General features: G+C 46.8%; 1 protein-coding gene across 3 annotated transcripts in view; it reads right to left on the reverse strand.

Moving 5' to 3' along the window:
- Nucleotides 1-26,527, reverse strand: part of Vgll4 (vestigial like family member 4) — a 137,408-nt gene that overhangs the window by 35,723 nt on the left and 75,158 nt on the right. The gene's annotated exons all lie outside the window — the stretch shown is intronic.

Genomic DNA, 26,527 nt, shown 5'->3' on the forward strand with positions numbered 1-26,527 from the left:
GTTCTGTTTCCTTTTGGTCACAATTTGAGAGTCATACTGGGATGGAGTCAACTCATCGGAGGCCCTGTGGCACCTAAGAAAAGCAATCTCTGTCTGCCACCCCTCCTGCTCAGATCATCACAGATGTGTCGCGGGTTTAACAGACACTGGCTTCATACACACACGACAAATGCCATTTTGTTACGGGAAGGAGGGAGGGAACAGCCTCTGACCATTTACCAGGAAAAATAAAAACTCTGCCAATTTAGTCAGCAAGATATAAACTCACAAATATACACTGACCTATCGTACACCTCCAGGCATGGCTTCTTATAAGGGTCCTGGCCCCAAAACAAACTGGAACTTTCCATTCTAAATGAAATACAAAAAATAAAAAACCAACCTAATCCTAGGCTAGGCTGCGACCCTTAGAGAGTCGGTATGACTCTGGTTGGCCACCTCTTCCTACTGAGTAGCTTTTGGTTTAAAAAAAAAAAAAAAAAAGTAAAGATAATCCTTCTACCTTGGTAAATTAGAAAATACTAACTCCAAACAGCCCCCTTTTTTCTTGTCCTCCTCCTTCCACAGAGAGAAAAGAGGGTGTCCCCAGATAAAACTTCCACTGCCCAGGCAACTTTCTGGGGATCCCTGATGACGGACCCCCAGGAATCAGCAAGTGTGACTCAAACCTCAGGTCAAAGTGGCCTGGCCTACCACACTGTGCCCAGGGTGTCTCAGCACCTTGGCCTGGAGCTGAGGGGCGGGGAGGAGGGAGCTCTGTGGACCCCTGAGCTTTGGCCACCATTTCATCAGCCGACTGCTGGGTGGCAACAGAAGTTGCTGTGGAAAACAAGCGTCACGGCAACAAAGTCAGATCCGTCCAAAAAAGGAGCTCGTCATTCATGACACTGTGGCACGGAGAGCAAAGGCTCCTGGGAAGAACAACATTCCCTCCCCCTCGGGGCTCCAGGGCCATCCTAGTAAAAATTCTTGTGCTCATTGGCATTTCAAAGTTCATCAGGCGGATGCACTGCTCAGTCTAACGACTGAAAAGAAAAAAGTCCATAGCGATTCTCAGAAAGCACTGGAGATCCCTAACCAGGGAGTGGGGAAGGGATCACAGGAGACCCCCTAAATGACCCTTGAGCTGGAGGTGACCTGGAGTTGCAGCACATCAGCATCTTGGAGGCTGCTCTGGAAGGAGCCTGGGGAACACCTGACTGAGGATGCAGGAGGCCTCGGGTTCCATCCCCAGCAAACACACAACATAATTATTTAGTTAAACTGATCAGATAATTTGGTCGGGGGACTCAAGACACCTGTGTTCCAATCCTGCTCTTCCTGCGTGCAGTTCTACTCTCTGGCCTCCCACAGTGAGGGCCTGGGCCAGGTAAGGCTTTCCAGCCCTTAGAGGGACTGAGCCACAGTCCCGAAATCAATCAAGTGACCAACCGACCAACACTGACCAACACGTCATTACACATGGGATTGGGATACTAACCCAGCAAAACCAAAGCGTGACCCTCGATTGTCGTGTGTGTTGAGAAAGATACCCTGGGTTCCAACAGACTTGGAAACCATGAGATGAAACAACTGTCACAGGTTTCTTAATGGCAGGTCTTGTCGTCTGTCAGACTGCAAGACAGAAACCCTGCTCCCCGCCATCATTCTGCACCGTCCCCTCGTGCCATCTCTCAAAGCATCGTCCTCAGCAGGTCCACCCACCCCATCTCCAGATGCCCAGCAGTCACTGGGAAGCCACTGCCCAGACTGCTTCTGCACTCACAAATGACAGCCAGGTCCTTCCTTGTATGTCCAGGCACAGCCACCCTTTCTGAGCCCTCACACTTTTAACCCTAGAAGTTAAACAGTCCCCACTGCACACAGAAGTCAAGGTCCACCCTCCACACCCTCACCAGGGTCTCCCCTCAGGCTCCTCTTATCTAAAGTCTGTGTATCCTGCAGAGTCACTTCAAAAGCCACCTCCTTCCAGACCTCCTCCTCGATTCCTCCATCTGAACATCTCTTTCCACTAAAATCTATCATGGTGGCGCTTGCCTTCCTACTTTGTTTTGTGCTCCTTGAAGAAGGGAGCATTTATTTTATGTACCTGAGGATACAGAACACCATACGTGCACACCACGATGCTCACATGAAGGAATGAGGCCACGGTACAGACTGGTGACAGATTTTTAGGTTATATTAAAGATCTAAGATACCACAGAATAAGGAATAAAATCTATTTAATAATACATTTACATGAGCAGCTCTCATAAGTCAGCGATGAAAAGAGAACTTAAGCTGGGCACAGCGGCAGACGCCTGTGACCCCAGCCACTCGGGGAGGCTGAGGCATGAGGATCGCAAGTTCCAGGCCATCCCTGGCAACTTAGTGAGACCCTGTCTCAAAATAAAAAGGGCTGGGGATGCAGCTCTGAGGTACACACACACCCTGGGTTCAATCCCCAGGACAGCAAATAAAAAAATTTGAAACTGCGGTATATCCCAGCAAGGAGACATAATTCAGCCATTAAAAGGAATGAAGTCCCGTTGGTGCTATGGCCTCTATGAACCTGGGAAGCAGGGAGGTAAGAAGGAAGCCAGATGCAAAGGCCACGTGTCACTGCGTTTCTTTCAAATGTCCAGACCAGGCCCACCAGAGAGAGTAGATTAGTGTGGCTGTGGGCTGGGAGGGGGACTGGGAAATGACAGCTAACAGGTGCCTGGATTCAACTGGGGGATGATAAAAATATTCTGCAACCCATTGTGGGAAGGTCGCACGGCTCTAAAACGTAGGAAAGCCAACGCCGTGCAGGCTTCGGGCGAAGAGATGAAACCCCCAAATAATAAAATGATAACGGAAGACTCCAATGCTATCGCATCCTTTTCTCTCTTGGGCTTTTCACAACTGTTAAACGAATAAGAACAGGAATTTTTCCTGAGTTTAAAAAAAAAAAAAAAAGTCTTGACATTGTGGTATCATCTCTCTGTGATACTCAAGTCAGACATTTTTTTTCCTTTTCTGGGGGTGGGGGGTACCAGGGATTAAACTCAGGGGCACTCAACTACTGAGCCACATCCCAACCCTATTTTGTATTTTATTTAGAGACAACATCTCAATGAGCTGCTTAGTGCCCCGCGGTTGCTGAGGTTGGCTTTGAACTCGTGATCCTCCTGTCTCAACCTCCTGAGCCCCTGGGATTACATGCATGCGGCACTTGCGCCTGGCCATTTAACTACCTTTTAACTCACAGTTATAACTAAAGAGATCCTATTTTAAAAAGGAAATGCCTTTGGCCTTTTCATTATATATATATATATATATAATTTTTTTTTAGTTGTAGTTGGAGACAATACCTTTATTTATTTATTTTTATGTGGTACTGAGGATGGAACCCAGGGCCTTGCTCGTGCTAGGTGAGCACTCTACCCCTGAGCCCCAGCCCCAGCCCTCTTTGGACTTTTTAATGAAGATAATTTTATCCAGGTGTGTGTTACTGAAGAAAAATGCCTGCTACATGCAAAACTTATGTAACTGCTGTTTTTTAGTCTTGGTGATAGTTCAAATGAATGGTTCAAAACTTCCTTAAATACTTTCCCCCTCAATTGAAGATAAGCAAACATTTGGGCCCAGGGTTTTACAAGAATCAGCATATACCTACTTCAGTGAGGAAAAGTTTAACTCAAGAGAGGAAAGGCAGAATCATTCGGTTTTCTGATGTGCTATGTGGGGACAGACAAACATCGCAAGAAAATTCTGCCTTCGGATTCAGAAAGGAGCAGATCCCCCAGCAAAAGGAGATTCAGAGAAAAGAGGCTCCCTTCCTAATCATATCATCATCGTATCTGAAGGATTCTAAACGCTCTCCCCTTCCTACATCGTAATACTGCCAAGACTCAAGTTTCTCTTATGCTCAAATGGCGCATTTAATGGATGAGACCACTTCTTAGCGGGACATAAAATAATGGTTCATCTGAGAGCGGATGAAACACAGAGCCTAACGTGGAAGGCTTTCAGAACAGCACTGAGGCTGAGGCTGGCCTCCAGCTGGCAATCTTCTTGCCTCAGCCTCCTGAATCGCTGGGATCCCAGGTGTGCACCACCACGCCCGGCTTATCTGGCTCTAACTTTTAAGGATAGATCTTTTTTGGCAAAAGTCTCTGAACCTTGCCCAATGGAGGCTTTATGTCCCCCCCCCACCCTGTTTATCATGTCTGAACCTAAATCTAAGACATAAAACCACAGCTGGCCTCTCCCAGCCTCCCCACGGCGCTGATCTGTCTCCCGTCTGACCACAGCCCCTGGCAGCCCAGCTGACATCACCCTCCCAGCGAGAGGCACCCTGATAAAAGAACCAGAGCGGAGCAGAGCTGCAGCGCAATATTTCACGGCTCATCCCACGTGTCCCAGCCCATGACTGTACTGGGCAGGAGCCCACAGGCGGGGCTTATTCCTTTCTTTGTCTCAGATAATACTCCTTTGTCTCAGAGACCAGAGCCAGAGGAGACGGGGGACCAGCCAAGTCAACTTCTCTCAAACAGTTGGACCTGTGGCCAACCCCATCCTGGGTGTGTGTGTGTGTGTGTGTGTGTGTGTGTGTGTGTGTTGAAGAGGAGGGCTGTCAGGCAATACCATACAACAGACCCACACAGTGGCACCCGGATCACTAGTAATTCTGCCACTGGGTCACTGGCTCTGTCCCCACCAGCCCCCAACCCACAAAGTCCCTTTCACAACGTCACTCTCAAGGTGGCCGCAGACCCAGCCGTCTGCTTCCCGAGTCCCACCTCAGATCCAAGAGGTCAAACCTTAGATCAGCATGGCCCGTGCAGCTGGCCGGGCTGGCCTGAGCAGCTGACCACCCCTTCACGGCTGACTGCGAAGACGGCCAGGAAGGATGGACACGCAACATGGCAACACTACCTGTGCAGGTGGACAGATGCCATTTTACCTAGAACCTCAAGTCCTCCACATGACCGTGCCAACATCCCGCGCTGGGGGCCTGCCTGTATCCAAACTAGCACGTTTCATTTTCAGAGCATTTTCAATGTCACCTGTTATCCTGGGATTTCCTTAGCACAGTCCGGTAAGTCGAGCAGGGCAAGAATCGCCCCCGACCCGAAGGCAAGGAAACCAGTGTCTGGAGGACTGAGTGACGTGCCCCAGGCCCCAAAGCTGATCAACAGGCTGCAGGAAGAGCCTGGGCCAGCGTCCCCGAGCTTCATGTGCTTCCTAGGTGTGCACTAACTAAAGATACTCTAAATACAAAGTTGTCAAGTGGGTTATCAACTCCCAATTTTTACCCCACATACAGATTGCAGAATCACAACGGTTACACATCCACGTTTTCACATATTGCCATACTAGTGACTGTTGTATAACCCACTTGAATCAAATGTATGAAATATGATATGTCAAGAGCTTTGTAATGTTATGAACAACCAATAAAAAATAAATAAATAAATAAAGTTGTCACAAGCACATCCAGACATTGCCATTCTACAACTGGCAAGTTCTACACGGCTTAAAATCATTTTGCTGTCCTTGGGGTTGAAGAGAAGTCCCGCCATCTCACTTACCCTGCTGAACCACAGTACAGTAACCTGGGTGGAATCAGCCCGCGGTCAGCATGTTCAAGTTCCTGTCTGACCACAGCTATCATTCCAGCATGAAGAAAACCCAGGTGCAGCTACAGCAATGTGCACAGCCTGCAGCTCTGGCTACCTGGGTTTTACGTTGGGCTTTGGCCTCATGAATCATTATTGGTATTTAAAAAAAAAAAGCACCTATCACCTTCCCACCCCCCAACCTAACACCCAGCATCTCCTCTTCTTGGCCCTCCTCTCCCTGGACCGTGGTCTCCAGCAACCTCAAAGGGTCCGGAGTACGTAGGGAAGCAGCTGTCAGTGGGAGGCCAAGACCTGCTTTTATGTGCAGTAACACAGAGTCTGCCTGAAGATGACAATGACAGCCACTGTGACACAGGTCCCGCCATGGGCATGGGCCTGAACCCAAGGAGCAGCTCCGGGACCTCTCGGGCCAGGTGCACAGAGCCCCCCGAGTGGAAGAGGCTCTTCAGGCCAGGCAGAAAGCCTCCCCTGTGTTGACTTGCAAATCCACTTTGGTAACAATCTACTGTTAATGAGGAGGAGGAGAGTTATGAAAGTAAATTGTTTGCAGATGGTTCTAGAGGCAGGAACTTGGCAAGGGGCTCCATTTCCTCCCTGGTTGAGCCTGTAAATGGTTAGAAGGAGCCGCTGAGCCGGAGCAGAGAGGAGGCTTACTCAGACCCCTGCCACGGCGGGGCCGGCCTCCTGAGGGCCTCCTCCAGCCTCCTGAGGGCCTCCTCCGGTGGCAGGACGCAGGAATGAGGCTGGGGGAAAAGCTATTGCCTCCTCACGATGGAAGTGTTTGGTAAGAAATGTTCTCTTGAGGCCGTCTGCTAAGCCACAGGTCAAGTATCTGAGGTCGCAAGTTGGTACACGCATCTTCAAACCACTCTGTATTTGAAAGAAACTCTGGAGGGAATGGCGGGGTCACAGTCCCTGAGTGGGCTGTATCTTAGAGAAAATAATCACTGACCACTGGCGGAGGGGGACGGGGTGGGAAGAGGAGGACCCCGGCACAGTGGCACCTGCAATCCCAGCATTTCGGGTGGCTGAGGCAGGAAGATCGCAAGTTTGAGGCCAGCCTGAGCAACGGAGCAAGACCCTGTGTCAAACTAAATGAAGAAGGGCTGAGGATGCTCCTCGGTGAACTCCTGGATTTCATCACCAGGACAGAGAGACAGACAGACAGACAGACACAGAGAGAATAAGAATCAGTGAGACCAAGGAGCCCAGCCCAGGCAGTCTGCAGCACTGCATGTTGAGGTCCGTCAGCTGCTAGGGCTCCTGTGTTTTGAGGAGGGTGGGATGAAGGGGACCTCCGATGTCACTCTCGCCATTCATGAACAAAGGGCACAGTGCCCAGGAGCAGTGTCAAGAGCACCCTCGGCTCCCCCAGGGCCTGGCTGCCTCCCCAGGGCTGTCCCCACATGTGTGATGGGGCCCACATGACACCAGCCCCAGCGCCCAGCACACAGTTGGCGCTCCCTGCTCCATCCCGCCTGTGCAGGCTTCTGCTCCGCCCTCTCCCTCTCCAGAACCCTCTCTGTCCTCTGCCATTTCATATTCTTCCCTCATTTCAAACCCAACTCCGAGGCCTCTCGCCAGCACTCCCAGGAGCCTCTCCTTTGAAACAGCCTCAGTCTGGACATGGTTTAAGGGTGACCACAGGTTCATGTGTTGGGGGCTTGGTCCTCAGGGTGGTAGAACTGGGAAGCAGGGCCTTTAAGAGGTGGAACCTACTGGGAGGTCCTCAGTTCAAATGGAGATGTGCCCATGGAAGGGATGGTGGGACTTCAGAACCTCTGGCAAACTGTTGGTTGATGTCATCTTTTCCTCCCACACACAATCCCACCTTTGCCATCCACCATAAGGTAACACAACCAAGCAAGGCCCTTAGCAGAAGTTGCACCATGCTGATTGGACCATCAGCCTCTAAAACTATAAATTAAACAAACCTCTTTTCTTTATAAAACTACCCTGCCTCTGGCATTGCATTGTAGTTATAGAAAAATGGAGGAATACAGATAGCATCTACCTGAGCTGAGCTGCACTGGCATAAATTCTACAAGAAATTATAAAATTGTCCAGCTCCAATTCAAAAACTACTGCTTCTTGTTTTAGTTTTGTCTGCCATACCATCTTGTTTGTCACAATGCCTCCAAAGGTAAATCAGCAACCCCGCTCTCTATAGTTGTTCTAGTCAGGACCCTTAGGAATAAGATGATGTGCCCAAGAACCAACTTGAAATTCTCACACCAACTGAAGGAAGGGACTGCTGAACGTCACACGCGGGTCTACTAACACTCAACATGATCTCGTCACCAGCTCCAAATCCCTGGCAGAGCTGGAGTAGGCAGGGACAAAAACCCTAAATCAAATGTCTCAGAAAGCCACTCAGATGCCCCACAGAGGTTTATTAACTCACTCCCTTATTTACTGTTGCTAAAATTTTCACTGGTTTCAAAAGCCATAGAATGAATTTTCCAAGTATTAAAAATAGGAACATCAAGTTCAAAGACGCCCCGATCCAACGGAATGAAAACAGCATTAAAAACACAGGCAGTCACACAATTCAAGAGCCTAATAACCATGAAGACTGGTAAACTGAAGCTTTTTAAAGATTTTGGAAACCTTCCCACTAGAAGAGCCTAAAGAAATAAGTTTATTCTTTCCAACTTTTTAGTTCAAAAAATTTGAAAGTCACTGGAAAGTCGCTGGCCTCGAACTTGTGATCCTCTTGCCACAGCCTCCCGAGTTACTGGATCACAAGTGTGCACCACCACGTGCAGCATAAATGCTAAAGAAAAAAAAATTTAAAGCTTGGAGAGGTCAAATACCTCCACACGTGTCTTCTGAGAATAGAGACACTTTCCTTCGTGGCCACCACGCCCTGGACTACCCCTACCTAGTGATGTATCGTCATTATCTGATAGCTGATCCATATTCAATTTTCCCCCACAGGACTGGGTCTCCTTTTCTTGGTGGCATGGGGCACTGCACACTGTTCAATGGCGTACTCAGGTCTCGTTTTATCTGAAAGGGTCATTTTTTTCCTCTTTTCATGGCATTGGGGTTTTCAAATAATCCAGACCAACTATCCTCTAGATTTTAGATGGTCTGATCCTTTCCTCATGATCAGGTCTGAGTTAAATATTTTTGGCAAGAATAGTACAAAAAAGGATCTGAGAACTTGCCACTGCACCCACTCCCACAGCAGCCAGGGCACCCCAGCCGGGGAGGTGAGCTCAACCAGCTGGTGGTACCCATGGATTTCTCTGCTATCACAAAGTAAGTTTTTCTCTTCTGCAGCAAGAGCATGGGGGTGTGCATTTCTGTCGTTATCACTCAAGCGCTTACTCACTTAAGAAGCACCTTTTATTTGTAATGCAAGAGACGGGAGCTGAAGGCGCCCTGGTTACCAAACACTACAAGTCTGATCTGATCAGGATGCAGCAATTCCACATAGACGACACCGAGAGAAAGAGACCTGACCTTGACCACCAAGAACTTGAGTTCTAGTGGGAAAGAAAAGTCATGAGAATAATAACTATAAAGAAAAACATAGACATCAAGATAAAAGATGCTCTTCGGATGGGTGAACTGTGTGTTGCATGAATCACGTCTCATTTAAGCTGTTACCAATTCAAAAAAAAAAAATCATTGAGGACCCCAAAGAGCTTTTGTGTATGTAGGTTATATCAATATTCATCGTTCAAAGAATTGAAATGGGCAGATTTAGCTAAAGCTAAGCAGAGGGCCCTGGCAGGGTACTGACAGACCAGGCCCTTTACGGGCCTTGGTGCAGACGAGAGAAACTTCTGAGGAGGCAGGTCGGACAGCACTGGGCGGGCTGGTGTCTCCAATGGACACACCTGGGACTCCAGTGAAGCAAGTGGACAGGGCTCTGGTAAGGAGTCACTCAGCGGGGACGGAGAGTTTAAAGAAAGATGAGGCACAGGAAAGCGTTTCAGCTGGCATGTGTGCCTGCCACTCTCTGGACAACATGGGGCTTCCCGTCTTTATAAGCTAGGAAACTGTATGGATTGAAAAGGCCAGAAAGCTACAGGTCTCCCCAGCTCATCAGCATAAAAAATCAAACCTCAGGATCGATGAGAGTGCAGGCAGCATTTAAGATCCACAGGCTGACCCAACAGAGTCAAATTAAACCCACACCCACATCTTTGCCACTGTCCTGGTCCTTTTAATACCCTAATAACAATATCCTTTTAGTGTTGAAGACGAACAGTATAGCAAAACTCATGTTCCTGACAGAAGACCAATGTCTCTTGTCTTAGTGGCCAACACTCATTCACTCACCATTTCCTGGGCAAGAGTGAATTGTGAAGAATACCAAATAATAATTCATGCTTACAGAAGAAAAATTCTGCAGAGTGATTTAAAACTCAAATGAAAACTACCCTATGTTAAACCAATTCTTTAAAATTACAACATGCTGTCCTTCATGAAATGAGTTGTGTTGATTTTTTTTCATAGTATATAGTATATTTCAGAGTCCTTTTATGGGCAGTTTTTACTCAATTGTTACAGCTTACGTTCGATATTATTAGAAGATGCTTGTAATCGCCAACCAAAAAAACTGAGAGACTATTAGAACTGGAATCTAAAAATGCTAAGCCAGACCCAGTGGTGAGCACCTGCAGTTCCCACTACCAAGGAAGCTGAGGCAGGAGGATCTCTTGAGGACCATCTCTTAAAAATAAAGAAACAGAAGTATACTAACTAGCTTGAGAAAATATTAAAACATTCTGTTGGAGATTTGCCAGAGGAGCCAACAGTGAATTTCATATCTGGATGAGAATAACATCAAAGTGTATTTTCAATTCACATTAAGAAAACTGGCATTAAAATGCTGTGAAGCACAAGCAAAGAGCAGGTGAATCCCTGAGCTGCTTTTGAAATGGTCAACTGCAGACTTATTCCTCAGATGTTTACATTAATTGGAAATCTTAAAATTCTTACGCAAGAATTATATCTCATCCAGAACATGTTCCCCTCCTGGAGGGGGCAGGGATGGAACCCAGGAGTTGGAGTTTGGAGTCCCCACCACAGAGCCACCCCCACGGCTATGAGGAGAACTCTCTGTAGCCTCACCAAACTCCAAGAAAGAGACTATTAAATAATAAACTAATACGTCAAAAAATACGAGGAAAGGAATATTCCTTTAGCATGTACAATCAAACGTCCCCACTCTCTTGTGACAAGCTTTCTAGAGCAAATGCAGAGTGAGCAGTGCCCCCGAAATCAAACAACGAGAAAATATTGAGGGAAGTGGGTGTTGCTGACTTTTTATTCCTATTTCTTTCCATCCTCCCCACCGGCCTCCCTCTTTCAGTTTACATTATCCACTGAGCAAATTTTATCAATGAGAGGCCAGGAAGGGCCGCCTCCCCTTTGGTATATTTACTTAAGATACAGGGCAAACCCGCCATTGTGCTCATAAAAGTCCTGGCCGTGGCTGGGCCTGCTTCAAGTCCCTGTCTACCTCCAAGTGACTTATCCCGAAGCCAAAGAAAGAGGAAAACTGTGCTGATCAAAGGCCGGGCTGTCATTAAGTGAAAATGATGGAAGATGAAAGGCCCGCGCGCTACTTCAAAGGCGCAGCTGAGCCGGAGCAGAGAGCAAGGGCTCTGGGGCAAGAGGCGCCGCGCTCGTCTTAACGGGCTCGATGACATTCCTCGAGCCCCATCTTCACACTAATTGCGCAAAACAGAATGCCAACGCAGATTCCAGTGCTTTTTCCATAGACGGGAAGAGGCGTAGGTAACCCCAAAACAAAGCGCGGCACATCTCTTTCCTGCACTTAAAAAAAAGTGGAGGGGGGAATTTCGATGCAGCTGAAGAAGAAGCAGGCGTCTCTCAAACAGTGTGCAACTGTGTCTAAGCAGAGTTACGCCCTGAGGTGAAGGACGTCATTTTGAGAGATGGCAGTTTAACTCGGGAGACTTCAGTTGTTGGTGGAGAAGGGTCCCCACGCCTGCTGGCGGGCTTCACATTAGGGTTGGGCTAGAGCCACTAAGTGGGAGAACCAGGCAGACTCGCGATTACACCACACTCCTTTTATTCCACCCCAACTACGCCTGCCCAGCCCTCGCAGCCCCTCACACCACCTCAGCCCGCTGGCCCTCCTGTGGGCAGTAAAGACTGTCCGTGATAAGGGGCCGCGAAGCCATTACATCTCATCTCCTTCCTAAGACACACTTCCTGGAATGACTGACACAGGGAACCGTCTCAGCTGCAGTTCTGGCCACGCTCTGCAGGGAATGGACAGGGATTCCCACCCCTCCATGAGCTGCGGTTAGTACGGACGTGCATGCAGGTGTAGAGGAGAGAGCCACCCGCTCTGCCCGGAATTAATGATCGGGATGACAAGAGCACTCAGAAGCATTAATGTGGCGCCCATGGGTGCTACAGGTCCCCGACAGAGGCAAGTGCACCACATCCTGCTCCTGATCTGGGACAGGTACCAGCACGAGTTTCACCCTAAGAGGAGGAGATGGAGGCCCACGGCCCAGCGACTTGCCCAAAGCCATAGTCAGGAGAAAGCACAGCCTGGGCTAGCACCCAGAAGCTCTGGCTCCAGGGACCACACCCTCAGCTTCTACGCCCCTTGTCGGGTTTGACGGAGTGGGTCATAGCAGGTGAGCAGGGGTTTGCCAGGGAACCAGATCCCACAGGCCAGAGGGAAGCAGAACGGGAAACACTCTCTGCAGGCGGCAACTGCGCTTGCTCTGCCAGAAAGCTCGGAGCGGACGGTGCTCCTTTCTCCACCCACCTCCAATCACACTGGCCACTGGGAAAACTCTACTGTACAAACTCCAGAGCCATGATAAATAAAAAGGTTGATCTTTCCTGGGCTAGCAGGAGCCATCGGCGACCTTCAGGCTGGAAAAACGACATTTTTCACACCCTGCCACACACATACGTGACCATCTCTGTGTTTGCCTTCTTTGACTTTGCCCTGCCCACCCCCAATCCCCAACTCCCTGCCCCTCCCTCTCAACTCATTCTCTGTTCAGATGCTTTAGTTTACAACATGCATGGTGCCTGTCTGTCTCTTAGAAGACGGCCAGTACTGATTACAAATAAAACTCACAGGTGCCATTGCATTTCTAATTCCATGACCACTACACTTTGCAAAATATTTTAATGTCAAAAAACAAAGAATTTTGCAATGAATGAATTTGGTAACAATATTCTCTAGTCCAAACCTCCAGGTTTTTAACAGCCACACTGAAGGGCCAACCCAGTGTGTCTCGGCATTCCCACAGGGCGGTGCCAATCTGATCTTAGGACACTTCATCCTCTGGGAAAGAAACACATCCCCATCAGCAGTCACTCCCGCGTCCCCTCTCCAGAGCCTGACAACCACCGGTCTCCTCCCCGTCTCTGCAGGCTTGCCTACTCTGGGCATTGCATAGAAATGGAATCATATGATGACCTTGCGTGTTCTGTCTGCGGTTCTACCACACTACTGTAATGTTTTCACGTCACGCCCTAACACGCGCCAGGACTACCAACCTGCTCCTTCCTTCCTTTCTGAATTGGGAATGAAGCCCAGGGGTGCTTCAGCACCCAACTACACCCCTATCCCTTTTTACTTTTGATTTTTGAGATAGGGTGTCACTAAATTGCTGAGGTGGACCTCAAACTTTCGATCCTCCTGCCTCAACCTCCCAGTCGTTGGGTTGACAGATGTGGTCACCATGTCCGCCTCATCCTCTCCTCTTTTAAAAAGCATATGAACTTGATGGCAAATGTCCTCCTAAAAGCCATTCTCCTTCCATTCTGCTTCCTGATAGGCCAGTCTACGTTGATGATGAGGCTCCGCCATTGGTAAACCCCCACCATGTGATACCCAGGCAGCAAACAATAGTGAAGTCCATCGAAACTCAATGCGTTTTCCCAGAGCCTGAATTTAATGGCTTTACAAAACAAAGAAATGTAATGTCACATTATTAATAGGGTGCAGAACCTACCTGTGTCTTACCAACCTACTGTCTTTAAAGCCATGCTGACAGTGCTTTAAAACAGTTCCCATCCTAGAATGTTCTTAAGTGGTTTCAGCCTTGACATGAGGTCACAGGAATTAGACTAATGAAGAAAGCAAAATTGAAACACTCCAATTCGGGGGTCTACTGGGCTATATTAACTTGTGGCAAATTAAACACAGGAGTGGATTGCAACCACTGACGCTCATATCTCACGATGAAGTCTCGGGCTCTTTATTCTTCTCTGTGCCATTAACCTTAGGGTCTGGCTGTCTGTCAATCTCACTTCCATCCTGCTTTCTAGGAACTGTGGCATCAGCAATTCCAAGACACGCCATGGCACAGCCCACCACACCCGAAACAGAGGCAAGTGCGACGTTTTCATCTGCTGGATTGAGAACTGAGGCCTGAAAAGACACCTGGGCTTCTGTTACACTCATTCAAGCTGTTCCAGCACAAGACACTTCACTTACTAGAACAACTGCCATTTCAGCAAACAACCTCAAAATGCTACTAGAGCCGCCTTTCTCACCAAAGAGAGACAGCTGTCCACTGCAGATGCCCACCTTAGACTCACATGGGCCCCAACAGTGGCTGAAGGGACCCTGCACACCCAAATCCTAGCCTCCACACTCACCCACACATAGGTGACGTCCCCTCACAGAGACAAGAGATCATCCACTGGGACCGCGTCGAAGTGCTGTCATGTGTATAAAAGCAGGGACAAGGCACAAAACAGAAGCAGCAAAGAGTTCATAACCGGGGTTGGAGACCGAAGTGCCACTCTATCCTTTATCCGAGATGTTCCGTAAGTGGTAACGCCAACATGCCTATGGCAACCCAGGTACGACCCCCTCACAGGACAAATGTATTCCCAAAACCTTGGGAATGAGTTAAGTTTGGCAGGAAGTCAATTCCTCCACCTGCAGAAGTTGTCCTCACTCCTCTTTGTGGAGTGGTGTGACACTTTTCCAGGTGGGCCACCCCGGCAGAACCGCCTGGGAGACCTGTACAGAATGCGGGTTCTAGGCCCAGGCCCAACACAAAATGCTTAGAGGTCCTGAAAGTCTGTGCTTGGCCATGCCCCAGGAGGGCCCAGGCTCACCAGTGTCTCCCTCCCTGGTCCCCCTCCCACTTTCACAACCGTTCAACCAGGGATCAACCAACCAGGACCACACCACCTTCCAAGCCGCCCAAGGGACGTTCGGTGGCCATGCAGTGGAAGGGAGATCAGTGCTCCGAGTCCACCGGGGGATCGTCTGATGAAGCAAGGTGCCGAGAGCAAGAGCTGGGCCAGGCTCACCTCCGGCCCACAGCAACACGACAATTGCTAAAAACGGCCTCCAGGAGAGAGCGCCTCAGTTTCGGAGAAGACGACGCACTTCTCTATTTCATTTTTTAAAATGCCCGCCTCTTTAGAGATCAGGATCTTGGATAAGAGACCTGGTACCGCCCAGTCTCAGTTTCCCCACAGGGAAAACGGCTTTGCCATCTGCTGTTCTTTCTGTGGGCTTTCTCCACTTGGTTCTGTTTTGCAGAGCAGGGCAGCTCTAGATCAGGCCCACAGGGGGACCTAGACTACCAACCCAGAGTTTCTCAGGGGCGGAAGGGAACTTTCACACTGCAGAACCGAACTGCAGAAACCTCTTGCCAGAAGGAGAACTGCTGGGCTGGGGGTGTGGCTCAGTGGGGGCTCATGGGCTGTGTGTGTGTGTGTGTGTGTGTGTGTGTGTGAGAGAGAGAGAGAGAGAGAGAGAAAGCTCCATCCCGGGCGCCCACACACAGGCACGCACATGTACAGAAGGAGCAGCCTTCTCCAAGCCAACTCGTTATCCTTAGACTTAAAAGAACCAAAGTCACCCTGATCCCATTCTGAGATGCCACAGTAAACTGAAGGATGGAGTTACAGCAGCCCCCGGGAGGGCCAGAGGATATAGGAGGGCCAGGGGATATGGTCTTAGGATTCACCTTTAAAGTGTCTCATTTTGTTTTATGAATATTTATAAGTAATATTTATAAAACAAAAAACAATTAACACATGCTTGTGGCTTGGATGACTGTTCCCCAAAGGCCACATGTGAGGCTTGGTTGCAGCCTGTGGTGCTGTTAGAGATGGTGGAGCCTTGAAGAGGAGGACCTGGTGGGAGAAGTTAGGCCACTGGGGGCGTACCCTGGGCCCTTCCTGTCTCCCCCTTTGCTTTCCAGACTCCATGAGGCGAACACACCTCCTGCATGCCTACCATACTGTACTTCGCCACCTCAGGCCCTAAGCAATAGGGCCAAGCAACTGTGGACCAACACCTCTGAAACCATGAGCCAAAAGCAAACCTCTTTCCATATTAACTTGATTTGCTCAGGTATTTTGTCACAGTAACAGAAAGCTGACTAATACAACATATCCTGAAGGAACACATGTTCACTTCTAGAGGTTTCTCCTTCCAAAAACTCAGCAGTCCCAGAGGCAGCTTCTTTTATCCCAAACTGTTTCTCAACCGGTACTTTGTGACAGAATGGATCATTCATGATAATTAGATATCACTGTGTGTTCTATGATTCATCTACAGCAGTCCATTTCATCTAAATCTTATAAGTAGCTTGCCTAGATAGTATCAGTATCACTAGCGCATGGCAGTCCATCTTAGCCAACTCCAGGACAACTGAGAACAAAACTACAGAAGGCTTAGTCTAAAACCCATTATGGTTTAGGATGAATGACGCTTGGTTCTGAAGTTTTTGAAATATGTTTAGCATTCTCAAACCATACATAGTATGTATCAATAGGGAATCAGACAGAGATCACTCAACAGAAAGTGTCACTGGGATTTGAAAAATACACCCATTCTATTACTGCTCCAGGAGCTCCATCCCAGGGCTGAGATCCCAGCCGCTTTCCTGGAGCTCAAGGGCAAATCGGCAAAGCAAATGGCATGTTTCACTCTGGCTTTGTCGCAGCTGAAGATCAGCAGAGAAGGCACTGTAGTCTGAATCTTGCTCAAGCCAAGCTTTATCCAGGACCTAGCACTGCTTCTTAAAACACTCTTATCTTTGGGATAAAGCAAACGTGGTCTATCCACAGGATGGACAATTACTCATCAATAAAAAGAAATGAGGGCTGGATATATGTTGGTAGAGTGCTTCTGTTGCATGCACAAGGCCCTGGGTTCTAATTCCCAGCACCACATTAAAAAAAAATCTGCAACACATTGAAAGTAATAAATGAGGAAAATAATAATAATAATAAAAGAAATGATCCAGGCGTGGTGGCGTGTGCCTATAATCCCAGCAGCTTAGGAGGCTAAGACAGGAGGATTGCAAGTTCAAAGCCAGCCTCAGCAAAAGCAAGGCCCTAAGCAACTCAGCGAGACACTGTCTCTAAGTACAAAATAGGGCTGGGATGTGGCTCAGTGGCTTAGTGCCCCTGAGTTTAATCCCTGGTACCAGAAAAAAATAAAATAAAATGAAAGAAAGAAATGAAGTACTGACATGTGCTAACTACATGCAAGCACCATTCATTAGGCTAAATGAAAGATGCCAATCACAAAAGACCACGTAATGTGAGATTCCCTGGAGATAAAATATCCAAAATGGGGAGATCTGCAGAGACAGAAAGCAGATTAGTAATCTGTAAAGTTCTGCATTTCACAGGCATAGTTACACAGACTGTGCCTGACACATAGAATGTGCTCTGCAAGTGTGTGTGTGTGTGTGTGTGTGTGTGTGTGTGTGTGTGTGTACACAGGCGCTTTTACGTTTGGGGTTTTTTCTAATTACTAGCCACCATTTTTAACAAAACCCGCATTGGGTGTAACGTGTAATTTTCCAAGGCAACTGTTTTGAAGACAAGCTTGAACACTGCACCTATTCAGAAGTGTGAGTGCTGGCCATTTGTTTGCTCTTAGCCAGTCATACTCTATTTACTGTCAAGATAATAAAATGCCAGGTGACTGAACGGCCAAGGGAGTATTATGGACCCTAAGCTCCACAGCAATTCAAAGGAGGGTCACATGAACGCCATCACGCAGTGGAAGGAGGAGGAACGGCATCTTGCAAAGCACTGAGGTTTTAAAAGGTTAAAAGTGCAGTTCCTGCCTGTCAGATGTCGTGAGTAAAATCTCATAAAGGGAGCCTGGGCTCCGGCTGAAGGACGTACTGAGTCCACGGGGCTGGGAGGGAGCAGGAAGGGCATTCCTAATTGGGGACTGGGGTGAGTAAAAGAACCTCGGGAGGGAACGGCCAGCAAACCAGAAGATAAATCAAACTGGAGCTCAGAAAGCTTAATCCTTGGGCTTGGCTTTAACAGGCTGGTGGTTGGATGAATCACTGCCAAAGCAGAAATACGGCAAAGTAACATGATCCTGAAGGAGAGCGCTCCCCCAAAAGAGAGCCCTTGGTGCCACGTTGGTGATTTCTTCACAGCCCTCAATCTGGCTGCCTGCTGGTTTCCATGGCTTGGATTTACCCATTTGGAAAAACAATCCCTCCTTTGACAATACCCAAGTCACTACCTCTGCCCTGAAACTAGTCAAGAAACACACACACGCTGGTCTCCAACTCAGACCAAAAACCTCGCCAGGAGTGGAGGCTGCGCATCTTTGCACAAGGTCCCAATCATCGGTGTCACAGCGGGTATTCTGGGGGTCATGAATTATAACCTAACAAGTGTCCAGTGGGATAGAAATTCACAAGACTCACAACACCGAGTGCTGATGAAGATGCAGAGAACCTTTACAGGCCTCGGGAGGGAGATGAAGACCACGCAACCACTTTGGAAAACAGTTTCTTTAAAAAAAGTTCAACACCGGAGATCAGGAACTCCACTCCTACGTATTAACCCAGGAAAAAAAATGAGTGCACAGGTCCACAAAACGCTTGTATTGTATTGAGGCTGTAGGTCAAAATGAGCGTACTCGATGTTGTCCAAGTAGGCACCTAAAAACGTTTGGAACAATACATTTATGTGTATTTTACTCCTATTAAAAAAAAAAAAAGTTCAGCGCACCTGCATTGGTAAGAATTATAAACCTGAAAGAACTCAAATATCCATAAACCTCAGGATAGATAAGGAAAGTGCAACACACACAGTGGATTATTACACATCAGTGCAAAAGGACAAACTTCCAATCCATGCAAAACCACAAACAGATTTCAAAAATGCTACGCTGAGTTCAAGACATGGGAGCCAAATAATTATCCACACGGAGCTCAAGAGCAGTCCAACTAACCTCTGACTGCAGAGGTCAAGACAGTGGTTCTTGGGGGATGTGCATGTTGCTTGGAGGCAAAGGGAGGGTTGGGAATCCAGGTGTGCTGTGTCTGGACCTGGGTGCTCAACCCAGATCAAAAGGCATCAACTGTTAAAAATTTTTAAAAAATAAAAATAGAGGCCATGGTTTAGCTACCCCAAGGCCAACCCCTCATAACCAAATCCTAAGTCAGGATGACTTCCCCAAATGCTAAACCTAAACAAAATGCCCACGTGGGCTTTACACGCTTGATCCAGGGGGATGGAACCAACCAGCGTCCTCTGCACTGTTGGCTTTTAGAAGAGATGACTGACCATCATGAAAAAGGACAAAAGCAGGTGTCTACTGAACATATAATGAGTCCCCATAGTTTTCCAGATAAATAAAAGACTTCTTGTCCTCAGAACTCAATCTAGTGAGCAAGACGGACAGTTAAATAAAGTCCCACACTTAAGAACAAAGAAAGAGCCTGGCCCTGGAGAAGCGACCTCAGCTCAGCTTCGCGTCAGTTTGAAGGTCCAGAGGGAATTCTAAAGGGCAAGAAAAGTAAGTTTCTTGGGTTTTTATGTGAAATTATAAATCAGAAATCTACGGGGCTGGGGTGGTGGCTCAGTGGTAGAGCACTTGCCTAGCAGGTGTGAGGCACTGGGTTCAATTCTCAGCCCCGCATATAAATAAATAAAATAAAGGTTCATTGGCAACTAAAAATAATTTTTAAAAAAAAGAGAGACTCCACTTGTGTAGAGAGGACAAGAGTTTATTAAAAAAAAAAATAAGGAATCTACGTCTGCACACATCTAGAATTGTTAACATGGAGGAGAGGAGCAAGAAGGAGAGAAGAGTTTCTAACAGAGGCTACCACAGCTTGTTCTGTTTTCCGATACTTCTAGAATGTTACAGTGAGAATATATTCATGTCTAATAGAATGTAACTCGCTTAAACAACAAGAAAAAAAAGGCCAAAAGATTTCTTCCTTCATGCTCTGTGACCCTAAGTGCTCCATTCCCAGCACCTGAAGCAGGTTTCCACACACACAATAAACTCGAAATTCTAAGCAGATCTGATATTTCTGACAAAACAGCAGGAAAATCTCACGAAGCTATACCTTTACATTTCTACCACAATTAATGATACTTTGATTTTTTTAAAACAAAAAAGGAACAGGTAGAAAACTTCAGTCCATTATCCAGATTAAGCTCAAGATTTATTACATCTTCTTCAGTCTTTTCCAAATACTTTAGTATCAGAAAATAAGAGCCTGAAATCAAAATTCCTCCCCAAGGTATTATAGAATCTGTTCTATCCAGTGCATTATATCTTAAGGTCTGAGCAGAGGAGTTTAAGAACAATAACTAGTTCACTGATTTCTTGAGTCTTTTTTGTTTTGGTACCAGGATTGAATCCATGGACGCTTAACCACTGGACCACATTCCAAGCCCTTTTATTTTTTATGTTTGAGACAGGGTCTCAGTAAGTTGGTTAGGGCCTTGATAAGTTGCTGCGGTTGGCCTTGAACTTAAGATCCTCCAGTCCTGAGCCACTGGGACTACAGGTGTGCACTACCATGCCTGGCTAGAGTTTTTTTTTTTTTTTATTATTTCATTGCATTTTATTATGCTAAATTTATTTTTTTATTAGAATCAAAATGATCATGTCACCTCTCAAAAACACACAGCTGGTAATACTTTTCATAAACGCTAATTCTCAGTATAATGGAGTGAAGCAATCTTACTCTATGAATATAGTTAATAAACCAAGATCCCATACTTTTTTTTTTTTCTTTTTGTACTAGGGATTGAACTCAGGGCACTCAACCACTGAGCCACATCCCCAACCCTATTTTGTATTTTATTTAGAGACAGAGTCTCACTGAGTTGCTTAGTGTCTTGCTTTTGCGAAGCTGGCTTTGAACTCAAGATCCTCCTGCACCACTGGGATTATAGGAGAGTGCCACCATACCTGGGTTGTAAAAATTTTTTTAAAGTTCCCTTAATATACTTTTTAAATCCTCTACAAGACCAGAAATAAATCATCCACTTGAATCTATATTTTGAAGTATGAAAATAAAAGCAAGTACTTTTCAGTTCAGATGTAACTATTCTAAAACAACAAATCAGCTAAATAGACCACCATCTGTGAAAAAGCCACTTTTCCTAACCTGCGATCGTCCTCTTTATTTACCCCTCTCTGTCTGTCTCCCTGCACATCCAGGGCCCTTGCTGTCTGATTCATTCATGGCCATATCCCCAGCCCGTGAAACAGAGCCTGGAACATAATGCATGTGAAGTATTTTCCCATAAATGATGAGCTCATTTAACAGACGGTCCAAAGTCAAGTAACTAGACAGCAAGATGAGCAGGGCAGCTTCATTCCCACCTGACCAGCCCACAGCCCATCTTTTTCTATAGAAACTGATCCGTCATGACTTTTTCTTTCCCTCTCATTCATCTCCCTCCTGTTTTCCCCAAGAACATTCTAAGAGCTGAGAAACTCAATCGGGTCACCAAATATCTTTGGGCAAAACATACAATTTCACTTTATCTTTAATAAAAAGGCACTGGAGTAGATTCATTCACGAGCAGACACCACTCACGAGGTGATGCTGAAAGACACAGGCCCCAGCCCCCCAGAGAGGATGGCAGGGCGGGCAGAGGCACGTGCAGAGGGAGGTACGCAGTGTGCCCGGCATGCCACGAAGACAGCGCCTCCCGGCCAAGAGAAGGGGAGAGCAGCCCAGGCACTTCCTGAAAGAAGCCAAGAGAAAAGCAGGGGTGTTTCAGAGGAAGGCGGGGCTCCTTGGAAGGGAGCAGTTTGGAGCCAGCACCTGGACTCCAGGGTGTGGGTCCGGGAGTGGCGGAAGAGGCTATGAGACAACAGCACTCTGCTAATGCTCTAGAAGGGGACACCATTAGAGTCAGGGGTCAGTTACGAGGTTATTTCAGTAAGACAGAGAAAAATGAATGCAGACCCACCCAGAGAAGCGCTCCTAAGACCTCTTGAACCTGTCCCTTCCTCTGCTCCGAGGTGACCATTCTTGCCCAGAGCATCAGTCTCCATCCCAAATCAACTTCTCCAGCAGCGGCCTCTCCTCTGAGCTCTAGAGCCCCACACCCAACTTCCCACACTGACCTCCTCTTTGAAAACTCCAAAGTTCCACCTCAACACATCAGAAACTACACCCACGATCTCACCCCAGAACCTGGTCCATTGCCTCTTTCTTGTCTCAGCAAATGGTGCCCCCATCCATCCACCTGCCCGAGCTGGGAACCCCACCAGAACCTGGGGGACTCCAGCTCTTGCCTAAGCCAAGGCAACAGGTTCACACTTGGTCCTCTTCTGCTGACACCTCTGCTCCCTCCGGTCTGTTCCTAAATGGTGATGATTTGAGGTGTCTATCAGCCTGCCCCCCCTCTGCAGCCCTCCCACCCACCAGGAGCTCCCCTGATGGGCGTGTGCTCCTGAGGCACCCACATCAGGAGCGGCAGGAATTTTAAGGATTTGGAAGGAATCCGCACCAAAAGATAAGACAGGATGCAGGTAAGGACTCAAAGGCGCCTACTGAAACTGCCCCTAGGCTATCATTAAGTGACCTGGTCCACAGAAATTTCAGTGGTGGTGAGGGAGCAGAAACCAGGTGACAGGGCACATACTGAAATGTCACACTGCGGGCTAGGGCTGTAGCTCGGTGGGAGAGCGCTTGCCTGGCATGTGTGAGGCTCTGGGTTTGATCCTCAGCACGCACAGAAATAAATAAATAAAGGTGTTGTGTCCATCTACTACTAAAAATTTAAAAAAACACACACTGAGTCCCAATAATATGTACAACTACTACATGCTAACCAAAAAATTATCAATGAAAAAGAAATCAGATGACAGCAGACTGATGAGAAAATGGTAAAAAGGGAGGTGGATGACCTGATGTTGTTCTTCCACTAACTTGAATGGCCAGGATGAGGCCACAGGTGGACAGGAACACAGGACAGGGGAAGGTTGGTTTGGAGTTTAAAGTTAGGAAAGACGAGTGTCTGGGCACATCATGAAGAGACAAAACCAGGAGCAGAAGAAGGCAAAATCAAAAGATCGAGCCCCCTATGCGTGGGCCCATGCCTATAATCCCAGCGAACCCAGGAGGCTGAGGCAAGAGGATCCCCAGTGCAAGGCCAGCCTCTGCAACTTAGCAAGGCGCTCAGCAACTTATGGAGATCCTGCCTCAAAATAAAAGAGAAAAAGGGCTAGGGATGCGGCTCAGTGGTTAAGTACCCCTGGGTTCAATCCTGAGGAAGAGAGGGCCGGGCTGGGGAGGAAAGAGGGAGGGAAAGAAATAGACCAACTTAGGCCAAAAAGTTTGGGACCTACAACACAAAGGGATACACTGGCTTTTCACAGAACGCGAGGAAATAAAAATAAAGATGAAATTCAATTCAGAAGAGTTTGTGGGTGGGAAAACAAGTTGATCTATGGTTCCCCTACTCATATCAACCCTCTTTTATTTAAGAAGCCTCTCATTAAGGAAAAAAAAATGAAAACCTCCCATCCTCGTCTCCAGCAAGAGCATACAACTGCTCCCAATCATGGATTCAGCAAAGCAGTTCTAGAAACTTCGCACAGGTTTTATCTGAGAATGACTACTATTTTCCATCCCTCCACTCAACAGAACATGAAGCCTGGTACAGCTGTTATTTTGGATTCCTTAACAAGCGCCTCAAATCACTCGTGGGTGATTTTAAGTGTTTAGCAAGCAGGTCATAGCTTTTTAGCAAGAAAATAAGAGTTCCTTGTGGGGTCAGCCAAGGGTTTATCAGTCACTCGTCAGAAAAACAACAATTTAAAAGAACAAGGTCATGCACAGTAAAAGTGGGTAAAAAAGCAGCTGACGTCAAAATAAAATTTTAAAACAGTCCCTTGTCACTTGAATACTCCTGCCCCATAATGGAAGATGTGTTTCTTCTTAAAGGAGAGAAAATGTCCAGAAATTTGAACTCATCACTCCCTTAATTGTTATCAGGGAAGAAGTACGGACAGCGTCCAGCTGGATTATGGGTAGTGTAAACAACTGCAGACCTGCCCAGCCGAGCACATCTGCACAAAACCATTAAGTTCTGGAATCCATTCTATTAAAATCGAATCATCAGCCAAGAACAATTAACAGGCAACTATTTTCATGCAAAGCAAATATAAAATAAAAATCAAGAGCAAATACATATGGATAAACCTTTTTCATTCATGATTTTTGAAGATGCATAATGCAAACTGTGGTTCCAGATATCTGCTGCTCTCTTAACAGCCCTCTCTATACAATGTTAGGCATTGTTTCCACCCTGGAGCAATTTTGTATTCAAAAGTCCCTGCTTGATCGTCCAAAGAAACCTGGCACAATCACAAAGTTGACTTGTAACAAGTCTCAGCCTTAAGCAAATTGCTTATTAATGCAGAACTTAGAGTCGCTGTTCAGAACCTAATTAAGTCATGCATCTCCAGAAAAACTCTGCGCTCTCCAAAACGGTACAAAATTTTTCTAACACACAATTTTCCATTCCAAGAAGGATGAGGGGTGGACTTCCACAGGTGGTGAACCAAACACTAGCTTGGGGGGCGGGGCGGAGACAAAAGCATCATCAGCTCTATTAAATAAACAGTGGAGCAGCAGGTGGAGAGAGACAGCTGGGGCGCCTGGGTAATTCCAGGGCTGAGATTCCTCATACTCTAAGCTGGTTTTGCATGGAGAAGACAACCTCTTGGGATGTTTCTACTACTTTAAAAGTTCTCACTTAAAAAGACACAAAAGGGCTGGGGGCATGGCTCTGTGGTGGAGCATGTGCTGAGCATGTGTGTGAGATCCCTGGGTTCAATCCCCACTAACAAAAAACAAAAATAAAGACACAAAAGATGACCTACTACAGGATCATTCATATAGGACTCATAAAAAAGAAAAAAAATGACAAAACAAAGCTCATTTGTTTTTTTGTTTAGAATCTCACACATAGACAGGAAAGGTAACTGACAATTTTGACGATCTCTTGGGGTTGGGAAGGATTTTGATCAAGAAGAAACCTCGGAAGAGGGAGCCTGCTGTTTTTATGACCTGGTCGGATATACGACATTGTTGATTTCTTAACTGTAAGCTGTGCATACCATTCTACGCATTTTTCTCTGTGTACCATATATTTCATAATATTTTGTTAATTTTAAAAAATGCTGAGGGATCCGTAGCCAAGCGTGGGCATCTCATAAATGTTTAAGAGAATGGATACTGGGTGACAAAGGGGGAGTACTGTGTCTTCTCTGATCACTTGCTAAATACAACCCAGTTTGTTATGTTGACAGACTTCTTTGCAAGCAAAAGGGTGAAATGTTCAGAGTTTGAGAAGGTCATATAAAAAGCAACAAATTAAAGAGAACTTCAAGAATAGATATTCTGTTTTATCTAGGGTAAATAAACATTCTTTCAACCAGCAGTGATTCTATTGTTATGATTAAAACATGTTCTCAAACACAGTGCCCTTACCCTAACACAATGTATAGAACTGGAAATTGTGGAAGAGAAGACAGCAAAGCAGACAGACAGGAGTCCTCATGGGATATTCAGGAGGAAGAGAAAGAAGGGGCAAGCGTGAATGGAGGGGGTAAAACCATTTTTGAGTCCCACTTTTAAAAATAAGCACCACAGTTAAGGTTTGGGGGGTCAGGGCTAACACATGCATCTTTATACTAGTGGGAGGAGGGCCCTATTTTGTTCCACAAGCTTATATTGCTGAGCAAGTCCAAAAAATAATTACCACAAGCACAGCACACAATACATAAACACCATTACACATAAACTGTCATTGAATAACATGTTAAACGCATCAAGATGAAACAGATAGAGCCAAAAACATCCCCTGGTAAGGCTTTTTTGTATATTTGTATACATGCAAAGTGCTAAATCTGGAACCAATTTCTTCAGGACAAAATCCAGTTTTCTGTAACCTTCGAAACTATGCTGAGAAGTCCTGAACCTCCTCCCAAGATGGCAGGGATCTCTTTATATCTTCCCAGGGACAAATCTAAGCATCCTAGGAAAAGGAGGTGGTGGAGACAAAGAGAAGGGAAGGAGGAAGGAAGAGGAATCTGCCTTCCCCGCAGAGCCAAATGCAGGCTCCAAGAGATGAACAGGCAAGTGAAATGATCCTTCCAGAAGGGGGTGGAGGAACAGGGAGGGAATGGGAGGAAGGGGGTGTGCTCACACCTTCCCAGCAAACTGTAATTAGAAAGAGCACAAACTGGCCAGATGCTCACAGAGGACTTCCTGGGCTCACCTTACTCACTTACTTACTTGAGCTCCTCCCAGATTCCTATTCTGCCCCCGCCCCCCGCACCCCCATTCCCGGTGAAACGCTGAAGTAAAATGAATTTGCACAGCAAAACACTTACAGATGTCCCTCGTGGAACACATCCCTCACCCCAGCTCAATACACAGGGCGCACTGCTCTGTGGCCTTTTCACCTTCCCAGTACCGACACTCCCAAGTTTCCTGATGCCTGTGGTGACACAAGTGACAAATGTCCTCTACAACAGTTCTAAAGCCCGAGGAACTCAAAATACCCAATTTATTCTTAACTTTCTCCCAATATAAATCACACCATTAAATTAAAAGGAGAGAACTCATCTACCAAATTACACACTAATGGCTCTTAACCCATAATTAAAG

This window comes from Marmota flaviventris, chromosome 20, assembly GCF_047511675.1.
Source record: "Marmota flaviventris isolate mMarFla1 chromosome 20, mMarFla1.hap1, whole genome shotgun sequence".
Classification (NCBI taxonomy): domain Eukaryota; kingdom Metazoa; phylum Chordata; class Mammalia; order Rodentia; family Sciuridae; genus Marmota; species Marmota flaviventris.